The sequence below is a fragment of the Haplochromis burtoni genome, unplaced genomic scaffold (genome assembly GCF_018398535.1).
Source record: "Haplochromis burtoni strain Fernald_Lab_line unplaced genomic scaffold, NCSU_Asbu1 Contig_30, whole genome shotgun sequence".
In the NCBI taxonomy this organism is placed as follows: domain Eukaryota; kingdom Metazoa; phylum Chordata; class Actinopteri; order Cichliformes; family Cichlidae; genus Haplochromis; species Haplochromis burtoni.
Genome location: NW_024582391.1, coordinates 1,497,880 through 1,518,081, shown reverse-complemented (window position 1 = coordinate 1,518,081; position 20,202 = coordinate 1,497,880). Strand labels below are relative to the sequence as shown.

Sequence of the window (20,202 nt, the reverse complement as noted above, 5' to 3'; positions counted from 1 at the left end):
ACACACACACACACACACACACACACACACTGATGAGTCTTGCTTGCAGGCTAATTGAAATCTGGACATGGATTATTCATGCCTGGTTGATGAGCCCGGGGAGTCTCCTAACTATGATTTCCAGACAAGTTGACCTACATCTATGGTGTATGATACTATTTTATTTTGAGTGTGTGTGAGGTGAAAATATTCCTAAAAACCTGATTTGTTAAATGTCTTTTGTAAGTATATAGATGTTAGATTTACTTTAAGTAGGGATTTTACCCATACCCATGTGAACCATGCCAAGTGCAGAATTGCAGAAATTCATATTTGAAAATTGACATAATTAAAAACTGCACGTCAAAGCTTTAAGATGTTGCAAATCAAATCTTGAGCCAACCTGTCGCAGAGCTTTGCTGGATGTTTTCATGTTTCTCAAGGATGTGACTTTAGATGCTGTTCATGTGCTGTAGATTTATACCTCTGAGAGGTAATGTCATCACCCCGCTGGATGGGCACGTGGTTGGTGTGGACACCCAAGTTTGTGACAACGCAGCCACTTAGCTGCCACTTCTTCTTTTGTCCTCTGCTGTGCAGTATCCTTAAATTTTTTTAAGGACACACTGCACATCATGCTGAGATGGGCCACATTTTCGTCTCTATGGGAATCACCTATTGTGTTATCTTTGGCATTTTTCATACATTCAACTGAGAAATAGGGAAGAAGTGATGTGTTTATTTGACAGGCTGCTAAAAACAGAGTGCCTAAAGAAAAAAGACAGAATTTGTCTTTTTTGTAACACTGCCTCGTCCCTTGACCTAGATAGCTGTTGGATGATTGAATGATTCACAGGTCAGTTTTAATTGACAACAAACAGAAAAGGTACAAGAATGCACTGAAAATAAGCGAAAAAAGCAGCTCATGTCCAAAGAAAGAATTTGAAAGGGTTTTAGAGTCTTTAGAGTAGCTGTAAAGTCTGGAGAACTATTTCTCAACATCACGAGAATGTCTGGCACCTTGGAAGCAACATATAAGGAAACTAAGAGTTTTGCATTATAATGATCAAAAGAAATATCTGACCAGAAAATATTAATTGATTTGATTCAAAGACAATTGGGACAGTCTTACATTATAGAGGGTTCGTACAGGTGCTTGAAAACCTTGAAAATGCTTGAATTGTAATATTGTCTTTTCAAGGTTTGAAAAGTGCTTAAATTTCAGATGTGGTGCTTAAAAGTGCTTGAAACTGTATTTCATTCGCCACAAATAACTATCTGACCGAATAGTTTTCTTATCAGGTAGAGAAATAACACAAGTCGCAAAGTCTAAAAGCAACATTTCTCCGCCTGGGCTGCCTACCCCTGCATGTCAGTCTGTTTCAATGTGTGACCCCCTCCCCCACACAGTCGGGGATGAGTGCACTAAACTTGCTTTAGAAATGATTGAAATGCGTGTGATGGAGTATGGCAGCCTTATTATAGCACTTAGTTATGGCATGGGGATTTATTGAATATGCTGTGAATTTAGCTAACATTACTTAGCAGTAGCAGTAATGTGAGTTACTTCACTCAAGTAAAAGCTTTAAACGTTAGTCTGACACTTAACTAGCCAACTTATGGCTTAAGGAAATAATGGCAATAAGAGGGACTGATCCATATGGGCACAAAGAATAGCTACTTTTTTGTGCTACCGAAGTCCCCTGGCTTTCATTCAAAATCTGTTTATTTTTATAAATTATAAATGGCTTCAACTCACATTGAGGCCTGTGGGGCACTATCAGCCACTGAGACAACAGACAAATTTAAGTGTTTTAATATTTCATACTTTAAGGTTGCCTGTTTATTTAAGGTACATTATAATTGTACCTAAAAATATCACAGATGATAGACTAAATAAATAGATTTTAGGTAGATGCTTGTGCATTCTTAAAGTCTTGTATATTGAATTAAACTGAGTGTGTCATCTGTTCAAAGCCTCTCCAGTCAGTGCTGTTCTCCATGCCTGTCTTACTGTACATGGTGTTATTAGCACAAACACTTTAAAGGTGATCATTTATGACTATGACGATAATACAGACAGCAATGTAGTCAAACATCTCATAGTTGGTTTTATTGGGAATTAACTTCAACCTGTTAGACCTCCAGGGGTTTTCTGAGCTTTCTGTTCAAAAATGAAATGACCAAAATAAATTTTCTCTGCAATTAAAAACTCTGTGTAAACAGTTTTGGTATCAAATAAAGCTAACACTTGTGAGATGTCATCAGATGTATATATATTACTGCAGATGTTACTATGTCAAAGTTGCTGTGACTCAAACATAAAAAAAAAATTAGATTTTTTTATAACCCTCACCTAATGTTTAAAAGTATTTTACAGTATATAACACCTTTGAAAATATGCTTCGGTTCACATTTAACTCCAGAAAATCATAAATCAAAATATGGATATTATCTGTCCACAAATTCATGGTGATGCATTTGCTCTTTAAACTTTTTGGTGTCTTTGCTTTGTTTGGTGTCTGTAGAAATGGTTTATATGAGATTTTAGCTGAGATTCAGAGGTTTCTGTGGACACTACTCATGTCAGCACTTACATTTCTGGCTTCGTGTTATAACAGATTAAACGTGATCTCCTCCCTTTTGCCCCCGTTTTTTGGGTGCGTGGGTGCTTAACTAGTTAAAAAAAATAAATAAAATCTGTCTCCTATTTTTTGTGTCGCATAGGAAAGAAGCATCCATACCTCATGCGAAGACTTATTAATTTGGCCTTGGAGATGAATATCTCTAACAGGCTGATTTGTTCACATTTGCAAATCTTAATTTTTAAGAGAAATGTGTTTTCTGAGTTGCTGCAATATGCGTATAGTGTACAATGTCCTTTTCCAGTATTTGTCTGTGGTGCATTTTTCTATGTAAAAAGTGTTTGAATGTGACCCTGAAAAATGTGTATGAACCCTGATTATAAAACAACCTCTGAATCCTTTGCTGTAGGAAGCTACAAAATTTTGTATTTTGGCTTAAAAACTAAAAAAAATGCCAGATTTGCAGTCCCTGAAAGTAGGTTAATCTTCTTCTTAATTAAAGAAAAACATTGTGTCTTTTTCTTTTTTATAACTCACAAAGCACATTGAGCTGTCTGACCATTCAGATAAAGAGGACATAATGGTGGATGGTGTAGCAGACTTTTGACATCTCTCCCACTCCCTTGTTATTAAACAGAAAAAACAAAATTACCTGATGAAAGAACTAACAAAATAACTACGCAGTCTTTTAGTTAACTAAAAAAAGAACAGACAATGGCCGATAGGCTGTATGTGACTTTCACTTTGTCTTGTTTTGTTAAGCAAATTTAAATTCTGTAGCATCAGGGCTGTCACTGTTACCCTCTCCACCCATATTGAAAGTGGTTTCTTGTGCAAACTGGGTGGGTTGTTAAAATGCACTTTAGTAAATGTAGGACATTAACAAAAGTTTAAGTGGAGAAAGCAGGTTCAGCAGTGATTTTAGGAGTAGGATGCATAATAAAGTGTGTGAAAGAGGCTGCAGTTAAGCATGAGTTTGAAGGGGCATTGTTGTTCGATGCAGAGCGGTCGGGTGTAATGCGGTCACAGGTGGGAGGGTTTTACAGCTACTTTGAATGTGGATTAGTCTGTCGGTCCATTTCCATCGTGGTAGCTGGAAAATCAGTGTTCAAGTTGAACCTTTGATTTTCCACGTGTCTAAATTATATGTCTGTGTGAGGTCTTAGTCATCCAGGTCATGGTAGTCTAAGGAGCTTGGAAAGAAAGCGACTGGACTTGTTTGTTTATGTTCAGTATATTTGGATCATGTAAATAATATACAGAAGTTCATTTGGCAAAGAAAAGGAAAAAATGCTACACAAAATAGAGCAAAATATATTTCAGTGTCACGTCATCTGTTTTGATTCAGTTACGTATCGAAAAGGAGTGCTGATTTAATCTGACCCCTTCACCGTAAGTTAATATTTATCAGTTAATATTTATTTAGCTTCCTTACTGATATAAACTGCAGATCCACCATATTTTTGATGGCCTGCCGGAGGAAGTACTTTAGCTTCCTCCAGCGATCAGTTTAGTTTAATGAATATTTTACAGTTTGTCATTTAAGTACTTTACATTACCTCTTTCCTGCTGGAGTATTGTTCCAGGTCTGCAACCTTACTCTGCATTTTGGATGCAGAGGAGCTTTACCTCCTCCACAATATCAAGCATGCTTTTCTCCTGCAACCTGATAGTAGAAATTTCCTCCATTAGGAAGTCAAGAGACTTTATAGTCATCTTTGGCTCCATGTTAGCCACACAACAACTCTCAAACAGGAAGCCTTTAAAGAGTTAAGTGTTCAAAATCGTCTTGATCTTCACATATAGCTCAGAAAAAACACACAAACTGACTTAAGAAGTGCAACATTCATGCCAGCACCACAATGACTTACTAACTTCCCTTTAACTTGACAGGTTTGCATTTTCCTTACTTTTAAACACCACGTCCTGTCTCCATCTTTGAACAGAGGGCGTGGTTACGACACCAACTGTCTGCCCCCTAAAATGCCGTTTTGAGATCCCTTCCCAGGCGCCTCAACCTCCACTCACATCTACAGGTGACCTTAATAGGTCACATGATATGGTGAGGCAAGGTGTTATAATGGTTTCACTTGGAAGTCTCTGGTGATAATGACCCACTCCTTTTCACAGGTTGACTCATGTGAGGAGGTGTGATCAGTGACCCTCTGTGGTTTAAATACCTGGAACTCTCAGATGACGTGAAACATCTTCATGAAACTTAAAGTCCAGTCGCTTTCTTTCCAAGCACCTTAGCCTGTGTCTAAAAGAGTTCAACTAGATGGAGAGTTAGGTATTAGTTAGGCTTGTTTTGAAATTTACAATGAGACCAAAGCCAGTGAAACTTGAAAATGTGTTAAACGATGTTGTCTTGATCAATATTACCCACTTACCGAACTGATTCCTTACAGCAAGCATCAATATTGTGTAATTCTCATCTTCTCTGATGAGTAGCTCTAACGTTTAATCACATTCTCATTGTACAATTCAACATTTTAAGTAATTAGGCCCAACAGAAATCTCTGGAACGAACTGATCCCACACTGTATTATAGCACTCTGTTTTAATTTAGAATAATCACAACTGTTAGAATCCAGTTTTAGCAATTATCCATTTTCATTTCTGAAATTAAGTTTTCATAGGACCTTTTTCATGAAATATATGCCACAGTGGGTCAGTAATTGGCAGTGTAAATAATATTTTGCTACCTCTTAAAGTCGTTTTCTGCCAGTTGTTTAATGTCAGTATTGATTTCTCGTTCCCTAATCACCAGTCAGCACAGTTACAAAAGGAAACTGGTTTAGTCAAATGCAACATGCAGCACGCAGCTACATTTGGTCATTCTCGCTGTTTTGTTTAGGTGATGGTGCTGTTTGGGCAGACTGTGCATTAGGCAGCACACAGAACAAACACTCGCTAGCTGTGATTTCATCTCTCTGTTACCTGGGGTTTTCTCACATTGGTGCAAATTGTCACAGTCAGACTTCACACAGCTTTGTACTTGGGAACCGGCATGTTAAAGGCCGTGTTCATCGGTGTTGTAGTGTCTGTTTTTGGAGCATATCTCGGGAGGAATTCTGTATTGTTGTTAGTTACTTGTGTTTAGGCACACTGCTGCACTAACAGGACAGCCTCAGCTTTTTAGATAGGAGCCAGACGTGAAATGTGCTTTTGATGAAGCAAAGAAGCTGCATCAGCTGTTGAGTGGCTGTTGTTGGTGGGGATGGTTTGAATCATGTCTGCTTTAAGACACTGACAATTACAGCCTGCAAGAAACTCTTCATTTGCTTGACAACTTCTTGTTTTTGCGGGCACAAGCCAGTGATTTCCCTAAAGGACTAACAAATGATTTCAGAGGGACTTAATTTCCATTTTAGAAACAAATTAACTGATTCACAGATTGTTAATGAAAATCCAATTGTCTGTGACAATCTCATTCTGGTGTCCCGGTTGGCTTGATTTGGCTTTCTAGTGGGAAGACACATTTACTGTCCACAAATGAACTAGTCACTGCAGTCCCCAGAGAGATTCACATCGTAATGGCTTTCTGCCACTTCTGATGAAGGGAAGGGAGCAAGATTCTGGATCTCTGATAAGGAGCACTCATTAAAATACGAGAACGTGTCTCTTCATGGATCTCGCTGGACTTTCGGTGCTGCTGTACATGAAATAATTTGAGGTATTTGTTTAGTCGGTTAAATACTGTTAGATTCAAAGGTCATATTACCTAACTCTGGTTTTCTCTGGACTTTCCTTCTTTACCAGATATAGGAAAAAGAAAAAAAAGTGCTTTGCTTAATTTCACAAGTGCACTTTTTATAACAAAAAGTAAGGAATTTCTTTAAATTTACAGCAACATTTTGTTTGAGCCTGAGGTTAGTGAAATCATTTATAACTAATGGAAAGAAAAAAAAGTGACAAAGGAAATGCCAGATGTGTATGTGAAATCATCATTTATAAAGGCCAGTGGGCAGAAGACCTGTTAAAATAGCACTCATGGTTCAACCATGTGCGCGCAGAGTTTTAAATAGGTCTGCTCGAAGGCAGCCCTGATGCTCCACTGGGCCTGAATATTTTGATCTGACCAACTTGGTGTTGATTGAGAGAAAAATAAACTCAACAATTAAGCTGCAATTTTGGCCTAAATGCTGTTTTTTTTTTGTTTTTTTTTTTCTCTTTCCATTTTTGCTGTCAAAATGTTAAGCAGGGGCTTTTGGAAGAGGGCTGGGTAGTGAGGCGTGGGAATGCCAGTAACCTTTGTGATCCAGGTCCTCATTCTGTACTCTGGCGTGTATTCTACACATCCAGCTTGTCAAGAGTGTGTGGCTCTTGCAAGCAAGATGACCAAACAAGATGAACTGCCTGTGGCCGGTGTCTCTGTAGATCCCTACCAGTTATTTTGAATGTTAGAATCAGGAATCAGCTTGAATAATGCTGTGTGTCTGCTTGCTTGGTGTAACTGCTGCTTTTACCACGCAGCGACATTAGATGTGGTGTTTCGGCGGCTTAAGAGATCTTTTGGGGATAGCTGTCAACAGGCCACTTGAATTATTAGAAAAGCTTTGAAGACAAAACAGTGTCTGTTTGTGTTGATTTAAAGAAAGAGCGCATCAACAGCAAGAATCTTTACATCATTCTTTATATTCTATAATAAAAAAGACCTAAAATTAACCTCAAGCCTTTTTTAATCTTCCTCTTTATTTGTTTTAAATGTCCTTGAGCAAGGCACTTAACCCCCCAAAGTGCTTCTGTAGCACAAAAAGTGATAACAGGCATATGTACATGGTTTAACACAGGTGTGTCAAAGTCGTTTTACATCGTGGGCCACATATAGCTCGCTTTGATTTTAAGGTTACCTGTAAAAGAAACTGTAAAACCTAAAAAATCTATGCACTTCCTCAGATTTTCCTTCTTTGTTAGGCCGATTGTGGCCCCCAGGCCTTATGTTTGACACCCGTGGTTAAACGTTTTTAGAAAGAAAATCAGCCTGTTTTTTTTCCAGTTTTAACCAGCCGCATGACTGAAATGGAATCCAAGCAGGAGGAAATACACAAATTCAGATGTTTGTTCATAACACATTAGATCAGCCTTCCAGCTGTGTTGTGTATAAATGTGCTGTATAAATAAATTGACTTTGCCTGACTTCAACACCTGCTGCTGCTGTTAGATGTTCTTTATGAGGCATTAAAAGAAAAGCGACTCCCTTGGTTCATTTCACAAGTTAAATTGGTCGACCTCCTCTGCAGGTTAGTACAGTATTACATATTTTAAATTAATCTCAAAATAAATACCCGTCTTCCTAAATAAAGTGAGAACTTGAACAAACTAGAAGTTGCGAGTGAAAACACATTTGCTAAATTATTCACAGAGGCAAGACTCAAATTGAGAAACAGGAAGAGCTGTCATTATCAGCAGATTTTTCTCTTGCATCATCTGTCTGGCTCATACTTTCACATCAGTGTCGTCAGTGTAGCATATTATTTTCAGACACCTTCTTGAGAACGAAAAGTAGGTGTTCATGGGACTTGACAGTAAGAGTAATTGCAGTCAGATGATGCTGCCCTATGAAGGAAACGTGACGTGGGATCATTCTGAGGGTAGAGTAGTGAATGAAGCTGTTGTTGATTGTGGTGACCCTCGTGGCATCGGGGCTGATTTGCCCAGATAAGCTGCGCTCGCAGCCATCACATCATCAGATGGGACCAGTGGAGTTGTTGGTTACGGTGTGAGCAGGTGTGGAGGTAATTACATGCTGCTGATTGGCTTTTGGAAACAGAGCTTGGCTGCCAACATGTCGCCAACACCTGACAGGCACCACAGTCGACAATATACGACTCAGAAGCGAGTTATGGGTCATTGCAGTGGGGTGGTTCAGCTAATTTGACGTCGGCTCATTTTCATTTTTGCCTATCATTTATTTCATCACCCATTTTCTAAACTGCTTCTTCAGTTCATGGTTCCCTGTCACGCTACACATGCGAGTGTTTACCACTAACTTTGTGCATCACTGGAAAGCCATAGTTACTCTGCTGTGTTTGTTTTGGTTGCATGCTTGTGTACAAATGTCGTACGTGGGTATGTGTGGATTTTGATTCCAACATGTTCCAGCGTGCATGCGCGTTGTGGAAATGTCAGCACGGGCAGAGTGTGATGGAGCTTGGCACAGATGGCTTTCCTGTCATCCCCGGCTCCTTCCACAGCTTGACACTAGATAAAGCTCACAGAGAGAGGGAGAGAGTGGCTTGGATTAGTTGAGGAGCATAGAGCGGCAGGGCTAATGCATCACACTTGAGCAGCTTTCACAGGTCCAGCAAACACAGGCCAAAAGCATATCCGCACTATTGTTACATCTCAAATCAGCGTCATTGTGCTTTTAGAATAAAAGAGCAAGATAAGTACTAGCTGCTCAGTAGTTTCCTTCCACTGTTTTAATTCCTTGTTCTTAAATTGACATATATACTTAGAACCCCACTAGCATTACAGTGCAGTATCATATTTACCGGATTGTCCATTCAGATAGTTTTTCCTAGTTTGTCTATACTGAGAGAGAAACTTTAGCTTGGATTGCTTTTTCAAATCTGCATTATGTCCCCCCAGACTGCTGTTTATTTAGACTGCTTCAATCCTGTTACCACTAATTGGCCATATCTGTCCTATGTGTCAGCAGAGGTGGTGCTTCAGTACAGCCACACCTCTGATCTGTGTGTGTGCGTTTATGTGTGCTTATAAAGATTATTTTAATCCTCAACTATTGTTTCTATTTCCTTATTTGTCAGTTCTTTGCTGTCAGCCCTGTGCGCTTGATTTTCTTTCCTACTGTTTTATCAACTGCTGCTTTCAACCCAGACACTGTCTTCAGACCAGTGCCTGACTTTCCCAAAACACCTAGTTAAACTGAACTTCTGAGATGAGATCCAATTGCTGTTTTTCTGTGGATGCAGCAGGCATATGAAGTTTTGCATTGCACTCAAAGGCGATGCTGTGGATCTCATACTGCGGATTTCATCCTGTGTTGCACTGTATTACCGCATCAGCAAGCAGTGTAATGCTCTGCAGCAATTAGTACAGTATAAGCAGGTGGTAAAGGCAAAGAGAAAGACAGGAAGGGAAGAAAAAGGCAGCAAGCCCGCCTGTCTGTCTTTGCCTTTGATGGGCCTGCCTCTACCATCCGAATCGTTTCAAGCTAGTGTTGCCTAGTTACAGCGAGCAGAGGATGCAAAGGTTGGGAGGGGAAAGAAAGAGGGAGGGTGGGTTTATAGTGCTCAGCTGGGTGCAGAGTAAATGAGTCCCCTCCCTGCCCATTGTTCCCTTCAGCCCCTAATATCCCTCATGTGCTTGTATATCTCACTTGTTATTCCTTTTACATACACACAGAACAAACACATTGAAAAATAAAAATAAATCTCCCACTTTCCACACAGTCTTTGAGGTTGGGTGGAAAAATGCCAGGTCATCTTAGAAAATGTGAAGCTTGTGGTTGTAAATTCTGTATTAGATGTGTAATATGACAGCATGCCATTAAATAACTACATTTCTCTGATTATTGAACAACAACGCAGGAAAGTGATCGACATGGGGATTGCATCTCTGCGATTACATTTTTAACTAAATGGCAGAGCATGTGAGTTTGAGTCACACCTGGCAGCATTTCATGCAATTTTAGCAGCTTTAGCAGCTTGGGTTGCTCAAAAACTGCTTTTATTCATCACGTAGGCAGCAGTGTTTTAACAGAATGTTGATGTAATCAAAGATTCTCCAGCTTTTATTCCTGTTCTTAATTAACACATAGGCAGAAAACAGCTGATGTTGCTTTGCCATTGCATTAAATGTGATTGTTAGATTTGAGTGTCTGGGAAAATATGAGTCACTTGCCGTCCTAAATGCAGTGTCGATAACAATTTGGAGTGTAGCCACCCGCTCTTTGCCTCTGCGATATTTGTTTCAATCTCCATCTGTCTGTCTCTGCAGTCCTTGGTATATTTAAAATGCTTTCTAGCGTCTATTGAGCGATTTTCAAAGAAACTGGGACTTTTGCTGCAGAGTTTGCAGTGCTGTTGTCTTTTTTTGGGAACACTTTTTCAATTTCTTTGTTCCTTCCCTGGGTTGTTTCATTTAAGCTTTTACTAATTACAACCATTCTTCAACGGCAGCGCTCTACATCTGTATGTCGGTACACTTTCAGCCTTAATGGAGTCTTCAAACTTGGAGCTCCAAGGCTTTGTTTCTTTGTAATTCCTTACAAGGTCTTTTAACTCCTGTTAGTCAGTCCAGGATGTATTAACGCCTCAAGGCAGGATGTAGATCTGTAGACAGACTTGAGGTATGGGTTTTTTTGTTTGTATAGCTGGCACTGTATTCATAGCCATATTTAGAAATCCAGTGCCATGAATTAGGCATTACCTGCCTGAGCCGTATGTGAGAACAACCCCAACATTAAATGCTGTTAAATGATCTTTAACCACGCCAGCTCCTCAGTATAAAGTCCTTGTGACATGGCGGTTATTGTTGCTTTAACTTCGATTTCTTGTTGACAATTACCAATATTGACTGTGATGGTATTTGGTGACATTCTTGACCGCTCCTCCACAGCCTGTAACATTTTGCTAATCTATTCACTATGAACCCAATGGTACATTACATATCATTTTAACCAATGCTTCATAAACAAGTTCCTATTAAACTAATGACAATCCTATCAGCCTCATCTGCCCCTGCGTTGAGTTCTAATCTGCATCTTCCAGCATGCTAACAAGCTCAACTCGGACGACGAGCTTGGTAAAACTGCATCTGCATGATAGCATTAGCATGTAGCTCAAAGTACATCTGTGTCTATGTTTGACAAAGCAGTTTGCTGTTTAGCTATGGGCTCTTAATCCAATGGAGATATGCACTAAACTCATTAAATGTGAAAACTCATCAAATTCATCATTTTAACAACTTTCTTGGCACTTCTCTTCTCTCAGTTCATTTTTATTCTGCTTAGCAATACTTTTCACTGCTTCTTGACTGGCTTGACACACTGTTCTCTAACACTCTCACACAGTCATGCAAGAGAAATAAGAAGCCTGTTTCTTAGCATTTATTTTCCACAAAGTAATTCACTCATGTGTCTGGGCAACACTTCCTACATTTATCATCAGGCCACTGCAGCTTTGACTTACTGCTGACCGCTTTTAAATGCTTGTAACATTGTATACACATGTCTCATCTTGGAGTAGACGCGTCTTTACAAGCCTTTTTTTAATTGATTTTCTTTCTGTAATCATGCAAATGAGAGCTGTTTTCTGGTGTGTTCTGGTGCAATTTTCCCAACTCTTCCTGCTTCATCTTCTTGTCCCTGTTGGCTTTTCTTTGATAAAAGCTCAGCTCTTTTTACTTTGATGAGTCTGCATCACTGCACAGAGGTTGGTAGCTGTCGGGGATCGATGATACGGGCTGAGGGGTGATTTAAGCTGTTAGAAAGAGCTGCGATGGCACTGCTGAGTGTGTGTGTGTGTGTGTGTGTGTGTGTGTGTGTGTGTGTGTGTGTGTGTGTGTGTGTGTGTGGTAAAATTAAAAATATGGGTTCATCATTAGTTATTCATTCACTTGGATTTTCAGCAATTTAGTCACCCTCATGACCTTTAACCTCAATTTTTTAATATTAGAGTTGGCCAATTTGATGCCCAGAAATGTAACTGCATATTAAACCAAACAATTTTCAGTGTGTGTCAAGTGTTTAAATAGTAAATTGTAGTTTGTTTGGAGGAATTCCTGATGGTAACCATGATAGACACTGAACTGTGTCAAGATGGGATAACACTAATTAGATAGTTCCCTTAAAAAGAAAGGAAAAGAAAAAGAAAATAAAGCAGCTGTAACTCTGACCTGTTCAGCTTATCTCCTGTAGTGTAGAGCTAAAAGTACACAATTGCCGTATCATAGGCTGATAGGGTTCCAAATGTTACAAAACAGATAACATGCTTTCTCAAAGGTGCAGATTAAAACCACAACGGAGCTCATGACAACGTACAGTCCATGTCTTCTCTGCAGTCTGCAGTGTTTTCTTATCAAAATAGGAGTGTTGTTAAGATGTGCCGTCAAAGCCTTTATTCACTAACTGCGTCCAGTGAATGTGTGAGTAAGTGTGTCCTCCTCGTGGATTTCTCCATCTTTCTGTTATCAGGGCAAAGTCAGGCATGGTAGCTCGCGGATGCCTTTGCAAACATCGCTTAAAATTAAGGTTACGTAAATTGACGTATATTAAGGTTAAACAGGAGTAAATGGACTGATTCTTATATAGCGCTTTTCTACTCTCCCGGCGTACTCAAAGTATACAACACGCCACATTCACCCGGTCACACCCATTCTCACAAGCACTACCTCTATACTGAGTGCTTTCTAGTAGGGCTGCTCGATTATGGCAAAAATGATAATCACGATTATTTTCACTGAAATTGAGATCTCGATTATTTGACGATATTTATTTAACAATAACAATGTATTGAATAATGACTTTAAAGATTGTCAAAAAATAATATAAAATAGTGTGCAAATACTGATAACAGTGCAAATGTTTGCAATATAAAAAATAAATGAAAAATGTAAACATCTATGTTTAGTGAACTGCAGTGTTGCTCTGTGGTGCAGCCACGACACCGTAGCAAAGTTTACACACTGTGTCTACTTGATCCACGTCTGACTCCGTGAACCCATAATGTTTCCACACCACTGAAGTTTTTTTACCTCTCTTTTCAACCAACAGCAGTCACTCTCCTCTCCAAATAACTTCTGCTTAGCTTTCCGAGCTTCCCTCGGGTCCTCTTAATCAGCGGTCCCCAACCCCTGGGCCTCGGACCGGTACTGGTCCGTGAGTCGTTTGGTACCGGGCTGCGAGAGTTGAGGCTCAGGTGTAAAATGTATAGTTTTCAGGGTTTTTATCGGTTTTCAGCGTTATTTTGTTATCGTTTTTATCGTTTACTCAGTTTTCCTTGGTATTTTCACGTGTGTTATGAATAAATTTTCTTTTTTTCGGTACCGGTACTAGTTTTATTTTGTTGTATTTATCCGTGACACCTTAAAGGCCGGTCCATGAAAATATTGTCGGGCATAAACCAGTCCGTGGCGCAAAAAAGGTTGGAGACCGCTGCTCTTAATTGTTGTGACACGTGTTCGAAATGCAGAGAGGTGCACTCGATTTGCCACACGGAGCAGCGCGAGAGTAAAGCACGAGGGAGGGGCTAATAATCGGCTCAGTCATTTTTAATGATCGTTGAAAGCCCAGATTGTAATCGTGATTAAAATTCGATTAATTGAGCAGCCCTACTTTCTAACTACACTCACACACATTCATACTCCGATGGATGCATTGGAGAGCAACTTGGGGTTAGTATCTTGCCCAAGGATACTTGGCATGCAGACTGGAGGAGCCTGGGATCGAACCTCCAACCTTCCGATCAGTAGGTGACCTGCTCTACCTCCTGAGCTACAGCCACCCCACAAAGTAGGAGTCAAGTGGTTTCCTTCAATTCACAAACTGTTATTTATGCTGCAGTCATCATCATTCAGTTCATCATTTGGATTCTTTTTGACACTGTGTCTTCTCTGGTCTGTACCACACTGCACCATCTGGAGCTGGGCAACCAAAAACCAGCAAAGGGGATGGAGCCTTCCTCGTGACCACTCTGGGGAGCATGTAGTGAGAATAGTGTACTAGTGCACAGTATATACAGATCATCTTGCTCACGGCATAAAAACATTCTGAATATCCTGCAAAACAATAAATTTGGTTCTGAATTATTAGCACAGCCTTGAATTAGTGAGTATTTATTTTATTATTAAAAGAAAACGCATGTGTTATGGTCTTTAAATTAACCCCCTCCCAAGTCAACAAAATATAACATTTACATTTGGTAGTTTGTTTAAGCTAGACTGGTAACACTTACTTTTGCTTTAACAATGAACAATTTCTTGTTCTTCACCTCCCACAGCAGCGTTATTTACGCATCAAGATTAAATGATGATTAAAGTAGTCTTTGCTCAAGACAGGGAGGAAAACCAAGCAAACAAAAAATCCCTCTTTTTCCTGAAGTACTAAAGACTCTCCACTACTAGCCGCTTTGACAGACTAGTAGTTTTGCTGAGTGGCAGTGAATGGTCACACGATTGAAAACTATGAATACCAGTTAGACAGCATAAGTCAACTGTAATCACAAAAGTAGCCTATGCAGTGTTTTCCCTAAGTAATAACTAAAGTAACTTATCTTGGAACTCTGCTCTTTCTTGGGTCAGGCTTCTGATTTTCCACCATGTAACCAAATCAGTAATTCCAAATTATCCATCATTTGTTCTTCCTGTCATGTCGAGTGTAACTAGCGAGTCCTCCAGTGATGCTTGGTTGAGTCATTTGTTTCTCCACCATCCATCTCCACCTCATGTATGCTAATACCTTGGTTATACTCAAAGCTGGGTTTTTTTGCCTCAAGTGAACAAGTTTGTTGTTTCTGACTTTAGCAGAACAGTTTTCTTGTATATTTTGCAAAGATTTGTGCTTTTATAGAAGTTATTGAAATAGCTCCTCTTGTTAAATTGTCTTTGGAGGCCGACGTGTGGCTCTCACTGTCAGCATGTTTAGACAGTTTTGATTGTTGTGCATGATATTATTGATATCATTATATGATGCTTTTATAAAAATCCATACAGGTATTAATATATGATAGACAATATAATAAGACAGCATTAATTTACTATACGTGCTAGACTATAGAAACTTTATTTCTCAGAGTCAATACTATATCCAGTAGGTATGTAGCATAAAATCAGCCAGTCATATACTAATATGACCACACTTTAACTTGTAGAAGTGTATTCAGTTATCAAATGGGAAATGGGAGGGGCAGTAGGCGTGACTTTGTTGGTGCCCTTTTTCTTCTTGTGTTCATCTTTCCATGTTAGTTGTGTTCCGTCAGTATTCTGTACAATGTAAGGGTATAGCTTCATACATGCATGGCTTAAATCCACACGCTGACCTTCTCACCATTCTTTGTTCAGCTGCATTGCTAACAATGAGTAACCGCCACCCCCTTGCTTCATTTCCTCTCAACTTCCTGAAACGCAGGAAGCCGGGTTGCTTTTGTCTCCCCCAGGTTGGAGAAATGGGGGGAGAGAACTTAAATAGGGTGGACTCACGCCAGGGGTCAATGACCACACATTGAGGGGGACACACCCTGGCTCTGATTTTTTTTTCTTCTTTTTTTAAAAAACAAAAACAACACCTTACTGCAGCACGCATAACTTCAGTAACACTGAGGTATTTTAGATGATCAAAGTGTGTGATATTATATTACTTCCACTGTGATCCATCCTTAAAAAAATGGTGCTAAATGTTCATACACTAACTGGACCTATGAGATTTCCTCCTTCGTGACTCCTGGTAATGAGGCTTAGCAAGTGAATGAGGGCAAAGGAAACAGCTGCAAAATACAAACAAAAACAGAAACAACAGAAAATGTCATATACTCTGAATCACAACAGCTAATTAGAGAGGAAAGGCTTGAACTGACACATTATTAAAACAGAGACAACTTAAATAAGTGCTGGCAACACAAAGTGGGTGGATTCCAACTAAACTTTTTTTTAAAATTTGAGGCCATAATTTATTTATATAGCACTTATTAAACAACACATGCCTGACCAAAGTTCTATACAGCAGAAATATAAAAAGTGTAAGTACAAAGTACAAGTAATTGTTGCATGCCTAGCAGGCATGCTATTACCAATGAGTACAAATGATGCATCACAGGTTAATAAATCTGCGATCTACATAGGCACCTGCAGAATATCAAACAACTGTCGGCTGCACAGGCCTAAAGACAGGTTCGTGACCCCTTATCATCTGTCGTTCACCAAAGGAAATAATAGTGATGGGTTTCATTGGGTAAACCTTGTGTCTTACATCTAAAACCAACACCATGTAATAGTCACACCTTTTGTTTTAAAGGTGAATGGTCTCTGTTTCCAGTTTGTGTTGCACTCTTAGTTTGAATGTTCAACCACTGCTGACCAGCAAGCTCTACGCCTTCCTGAATGTTTTCCCTTCCAGGGCATTCTCACTGGAGTACTTGATAGTGCTGCTTTGAGTTTATCTGCAGTATGAGGCAGCTGAATATATTGCATGGTTATCCATCACAAAGTACATGGCAAATAAAATGTTTCCAGGGGAGATATTTATAAATTGCATTATGTAATAATTTATAAAAGAAATGGTGTATGACCCTCGCCACAAATTAAATCTAAATCTACAGAGATTTAGAGCATTTGGGCATTTTGTCACGATCATACTGTGTCATTAAGCTGTGATTTCCATGCTTACTTTCTCCATCACTAACGTTCAGACACTGTGCATCATCATTAACCTACCTTAAGTTCTCCTCCAGTGCTGCTTCTTCCCACACACCCATCTTTTATTCAGCATCGCTTGTCACTACCTCCTACATCATGGTGGTGTGTGTGTGTGTGTGTGTGTGTGTGTGTATATAAACATATATGTATGAATGTGTGTATATATAAGTGTGTGTGTGTGTGTCCTTTGAGGCTCTTTAAGTGGCTCTCCAACACAAAGTTCAAAAGAGTTTGTAGACAGTAGCAGCGGCTTGCATGTGCAAGCTGCTGTGCAGAGAGCCTCTATGATCTCAGCTGTACTTATCACTGCATGGTGTGTTTAATGGCACACTAAACCAAAGCTTTACACCAACAAGACTCAGCGAGATCTGGGGTCCGTTCTTCGTACCTCGCTAAGTAAGTTAGCTGGATTTGATTGTTGACGATTTCGCGTGATCTGGATCGTTCGGTTCTCCGAAGCTCATCCGGGACTTGCTGTCATAGCAACAGATCCGTAAGCGTAAACCTGCTCGGGAGCAGGCTTACTTTATGTAAACAGGATTAGATCGCGGCCACTCAGGTATGTCCGCTTCATTTATACGAAAGCAACAGCGATATTTTACCACTGTTTTTCCATAAATAAATATTATCAATGTAACTAAAGATAATGCAGTACTTGATCCTTTTATTGATTCCATACAGATACATACAGGTCATTTCCTAAAAAAAGGGAAATGTACTATTAATCATTCTATTTCATGTATTTGATTATTTCAGATGTAATTCATATTTTAGAGTAGTAATAGTAAATTACTTCGTGTAATCAAGATGAGAGACCACGGCTATAAAAGCGAAGGTGGATTTGGGAAGTCTGTCGCAGCCATGTCCTGTCCGTATACGCGAGCCACCCATTGCGGAAGGTGCAAGATTGATAAGGAGAGTTTTCAGAATTCAGCGTATATTGCGGGACAGACAGGATCCTTTAGCTCAGCGCGACAGTGTGCTCATAGAGAGATATCGATTTTCCCGTGAGGGTATTATTTACTTAACCAACTTGTTGACGAGGGGGTGCAGGACCACCACCTGTCTTTTTGTGCTCTGCCCTTTTCTTGGTTGCTGTTATAAACAAACAGATTATTTCAGGGTCTCTTTTCAAGAGACTAAAAGCAATATAAGTGATAAATATTACCATTCTGTAGAATATTCTTATATTTCACTTTTACCTGTTCCCATGTTCTAGTGGGTCCTGTTGTGGCTCTAATGTGAAAGAGGATATAATGTAATATAATATAATATAATATAGTGTAATATAATAAATTTACCCTACCGCCTACTGGTGTTGGCCAGAGGGGCCGATGGCGCGATATGGCAGCCTGGCTTCTGTCAGTCTGCCCCAGGGCAGCTGTGGCTACAACCGTAGCTGCCTCCACCAGTGTGTGAATGTGAGAGTGACTGAATAGTGGCATTGTAAAGCGCTTTGGGTGCCTTGAAAAGCGCTATATAAATCCAATCCATTATTATTATTTTATTAAATTACTTACGAGTTTAATTTGTCAGCAACTTTCTGCCAGCCCTCTCTCCTTGCTTTTGCAGCCTTTGCAGTGTTCCCTTGCGTTTTAATTAAACTCTGAAACTCCTGAAATCCCTCACTCAAGAGTTCTTGCTCTGCTGCCGAAAAATACTGAGCGCGCTCCTTCGACATTTTCGCCGACCAATCAAAGGGTTGCCGATCAATGTTTCTACTATCGATGCGTAGCCCCTGTTAAGCCACCCAGTGATCTCACATTACTTCATCCAGCTATACTAATCGTCAACAACAGGTGTGTTCGGAGAACCGGAATAGCGAGCTCAAAGTTAGCGCGATGATTTGATCTTGGATGTAGTAAGCGAGGTACGAAGAACGGACCCCTGGTTGCAAGCAAAACTCTTCTCCCTCACCTTTCACTTTCTTTCCACTAATGCTTCCCCTGTCATCACCTTCACTCGTTATATTTTCTCTACTACTGTTTCTCTCTCTCTCTGTCAATCATGTTTCAAATCTGTCATCTTCATCCCTTTATTTTTCTGCTCTCTTGCCCTCGTTGCCCTTTCCTCTCTCATTATCAGCTTCTCACTCTTTGCCTGTCTCTTGACATCAGTTTCTCTTTCTCTTCGTTTGTCTGTCTGGGTGTTGGTTCTTTGTGACCCTTCCTGTTGCGCTGACATCATCCAGGAGGCCAGGAAGCCGCTCGTTGGCTAACCACCCCACGCTGCTAGTTTGCATTGAATTTTAGTTTTGTTTCTTTTCTGGTTCAGAGTTTAATGCGTGGCAGTGTCGATGTAATGTTAGTGTGACATTATCATTAATTTTTCCTCAGGCTATTGTAACATTTGAGAGTAAATGTTTAACCTAGACCAGAGCACAATAAAGATTCTGAAGTCATGTCAACAAATGGTTTCATCTAAGCTAGTGCCGGATATTACAGGTCACCAGAAAATTCCACCATTAAATCAACCTTAGATCAAATAAAAGTCTGCTGTTCAAACAACAGTGGCTCTCTGTTGCACTAACCACAGAAACTATTATGTCTGCAGGCTCCGAATTCTACATTTCCTGTTTATAATTCAGCAGTAAAATGTCACGTTTCAGCATGTCTGGGACTATGGGATGTAATTGGGACAAGGAACTAGGACACTAAATTGATACTGATATATTCATTCAGTAGCTGTGCATAACAGCCATATGCTAGGCTCTGTAGCTGCTACTGGATTTAAACAGACACATCTGGCAAGGGAAGGCAGTATATTTACAGCAACACATAAAAGCAAATCAAGTACAAATACATAAAAAATTAGAAATGAAATCAGGTTGTATTCTAAATGCCAACTTTACTCATCTGTTTATCGGTGTCTTTTGGGTTTTTTTTTTGTTTTTTTTTTACATTTCCCAGTAGCCTGAGATTATTTTCCATCATGTCCTCTATTAAAACACATTATTTGTAATGGGTTGCCAGAAATAAATACCTGGGCTACTTTCCATTAAAACAAATGTAACAAGTAAGCATATTTCAGAGTTAGGACTGTTTCTTTTGATCCTTGTATAAAAAAGCCTCATTGAAACATTCAGACACCCTCTGATGGATAAGTGTACAAAGCACTTAGCGTCATACCCAAAGGATGAATGTTGTACAAAGCAGGTTTCAGCAGCTGATTTTTATCAGCTGTACAGTGCTGAATGATATTGTGCTCGTCATTTATTGCAGTTTTTCTTGCCAGCTCCTCTCAGATCTTTGGGTTCTAGGTG

The 20,202-nt window shown here is 39.6% G+C and overlaps 1 protein-coding gene across 4 annotated transcripts in view; it reads left to right on the top strand.

Annotated features, from left to right (window-relative positions):
- Window positions 1-20,202, top strand: part of ccny (cyclin Y) — a 41,749-nt gene that overhangs the window by 4,616 nt on the left and 16,931 nt on the right. The window lies entirely within an intron of this gene.